General features: G+C 58.2%; 1 pseudogene, besides 1 other annotated feature; it reads left to right on the plus strand.

Annotated features, from left to right (window-relative positions):
- On the plus strand, positions 1–3,152 carry Tc00.1047053503707.9 (annotated as a pseudogene; the record flags this gene model as incomplete).
- Positions 1–3,152: a sequence feature (areas not merged during assembly with more than two copies in the genome that could not be assigned to a particular haplotype).

The raw sequence follows: 3,152 nt of genomic DNA on the forward strand, positions 1-3,152 counted from the left end.
TGGCGGTGGACCTGCGCTCGATGGACTTGTTTGCTGGCGCGTTGAACGTGACGCTGCGCCACTGCGTGCTTGCGGGCGGCGTGCAGCTGCGGATTGGCGGCCCTCAGCGAGATCACGGCGCGCCTGATGCCCCACGCCCTCGTCAACATGACGAACGTGACGTCGGTGGAGGGCACGATCGTGCTGCATGGCGCGATGCCGCTGCACTCGAGTGTGCTGCTGGCGAACTCGACGCTGCGCGCGACGGTTGGCGGGTCGCAGTACGTGCCGACGACCCCTGGCCATGCGAGATCCCGGTACGGCCCCGCGCTTGTCCTGGACGGCGTCCGGCTACTGTCGACGCGGTTTGTCATGACGCGGTCGACGCTGGTGTGTGGCGGGGAGTCGTGCGCTGCGATTCTCGTGGAGCGCGGCCTCGGCGTGCACCTGTCCAGTGTCTTCTACATGGACAATTGCGCTGTCGTGTCGCAGATGCACGTGATGTACGCTCTTGGGTCGGACCTGCGTGTCAGCGGCGGCTCCGTGTTCTCCGTACAGAACAGCTTGTGGAGTGCACCGAGCATTGGCTTCTACGAAGGTGCGTGTGTGTTCAAGGATGTTGCGGTGGATGGTGGCAGCGTGCTGCAGATTGTGTCCAGCAATTTCCGTCTCGGCTTTGCCATGCTCATTGCAACCACGCTGACTGTGACCGGCGGCAGCTGGCTGGTGCACCGTGACAACGAGTTTCGCACCGCCTACGTTGTGCACGTGGCCAACGAGAACGGCGTGGCGTTCTGCGATCGGAGTCTGTGGTCGATACTTGACAACAACTTCACGTACGGCTCGTACTCGTCAACCATCGCACACATGACAAGCAACTGGTTACCACCATCCGACTCGCGCCCGACCATCTACGGTGTGTGCAACGAGATAAGAGGCTCTCCTGTGACGAATTACGGAGAAGAGCTCAACATTGGGGTGCCCGTGACGGTGTTGGACTGTGGTGCGTGCACCGTGGACGCCGTGTGCTTTGCGGCGAGGACGAGCAGCATCAGCGGCTGTGAGTGTGTGTGCGCTGCTGGCGGCTACGGTGACACGTGTCTGCCAGCTGCGGTTCCGGACGGTCTTGGGCCGCTCCCGCTCCCCGATGCGAGGGACACGGAGGTCCGCTGCGTGCACGGTGGCAGCATCAGCTCCGTGTACGATCCTGATCCCGGTGTGCGTGGTCTGTGCTTCGTCAACGTGACCTTCACCGCCGCGATTGTGCTGGACTTGTCGTATTTCGATGCGCCACAACAGACACTCAACATCACGCTGCTGCAGTGCATCCTCATGGGCCTGTCGGTCAGGGGGAGTGGTGTGCGAGTGCACGTGAGCGTAACATCCTCGATGCTGGATTCTGGTGCGTTGGAGTTCAGGGGTGTTTTTGGCGTGAGCTCCCAGATACTGGTGGTTGGCAGTGCAATTGTGACGACGTGGAGCCACGCCATTGCCTTTTTGGATTTTGTTTTTGGTGCGAACTCGACGCTGCTGCTGCTTGAAAACGACTTTGAGGGGAATGATTGCGCAGTCTATTTCACCAATGCTGTTGTCGTTGATGGTGGAGGGATCATTGTGAAGGGAAATACGCTGAGGGCAACGAGGAACAATGACGGTGTAGAATCATCCGTTTATGCTTATGCTATTGATGTGAGGAACGGCGGCTACTTTGACTTTGAGAACACCACGATGAGCGCGGTCAGTGGCTTTTATTTTCACGGGGAAACCACCGTGAGGTCCGCGGGGCTGCTGAGAGTGGCGGACTGCACCTTTGTTGAAAGCACAGAGGAGTTTGAATCTGCGCTGGTGTATTTTGTCGGCTCTGTGACTCTCGAGGGTGGAGCGCAGTGGCGTGTGGAGGGCAACAGCGTGAGTGCAGCTTCAATACTAAGTATATCACATGCCCAGCACAACATTCAGTTGTCAGAGAGCGGCACTACCGTGGTGCTTGCACACAACCGTCAGGTGAGCTCGAGTAAAGCCTTTGCCAATTTTTTCCCATCGAGCATTGTCGTGATGTCACCCGCGCACTTTGTTGTTGGGTGCAACCTGCAGGGCGGTGAGGAGGTGTTGTACGACGGTGTATTTCCGGAGGGTGTGGTGGTGTTCAGGTGTGTTACATGCAACGACGACGCGGCGTGCTACATGCCCGGGACGGAGTTGGTGGACCGCAGCTCGTGCTCGTGCAGCTGCAAGGACGGATGGCATGGCGTGTCGTGTCTTCCCTTCGAGGTGCCCGACACGGTTGTGCCGCCCGCGCCGGAGAGAGCCGTCGACGGCGACACGAGCTGCGTGGTGAACCAGACACTGACGAACGTTACGCTGAACATGTGGAAGACGCACCACTGCTACGCGGGTGTGACATTCAGCGGCGTGGGTGCTGCGCTGACTTTCTTTCTCAATCGTATGCCGCTGCATCTCCCCATCAACATCACGCTCACTGGATGCACGTTCCGTGAGGGTGCCGCGCTGCAGTTTGTTGGAGGTGCTGCGGCGGCCGAGTCAGCCGGTGTCCTGATCCGCGTGAGCCAGACGGTGATGCGTTCCTCCGTTGTCATGTTTGCGCTTGCCCTTCCGCAGCACTGCGACATTGCCGTCACGGAGGTTGACGCGGTGCAGGCCTTTGAGGTTCAGCTGCTTGAAACTAGGACCAACATGCTGAGCGTTGTGTTACTGAGGAACGTTGTGCTGACTACATCCTCGCTGCTGGTCAGCAACGTCAAGGCTCATTCCTTGAGGTACGGTGCGCTTGGGTTGTACTCGATTGGGACGCTGACGCTGTTGCATGGCAGCTCGCTGTATGTGCAGTACTGCAGCTTTGATGGGTACGAACACCTGTTGTACATGAATATTCTCAGTGTGAGTGACCACTCCGTTTTAGCGCTGCTCAACAATACAATTTTCTTCGGGACAAGCCTGCTGTGTCAGCAACAAGAATTGAGCGTGTCGGATCACAGCGTGTTGCGCGTGGTGGGGAACAGCGGCTCTGTGTCCCACGCCATATATTCACTAAGCTTTTTTACCGTCCGCCATTCCAGCTGGCTGGATTGGCATGACCACGACGTGGGTGTGGGTGCGATGTTTCATTACTCCATAATTAATACTGTGAACATTGACGGCAGCAGTGTGGTGAC

This window comes from Trypanosoma cruzi, genomic scaffold (genome assembly GCF_000209065.1).
Source record: "Trypanosoma cruzi strain CL Brener 1047053517023 genomic scaffold, whole genome shotgun sequence".
Lineage (NCBI taxonomy): Eukaryota > Euglenozoa > Kinetoplastea > Trypanosomatida > Trypanosomatidae > Trypanosoma > Trypanosoma cruzi.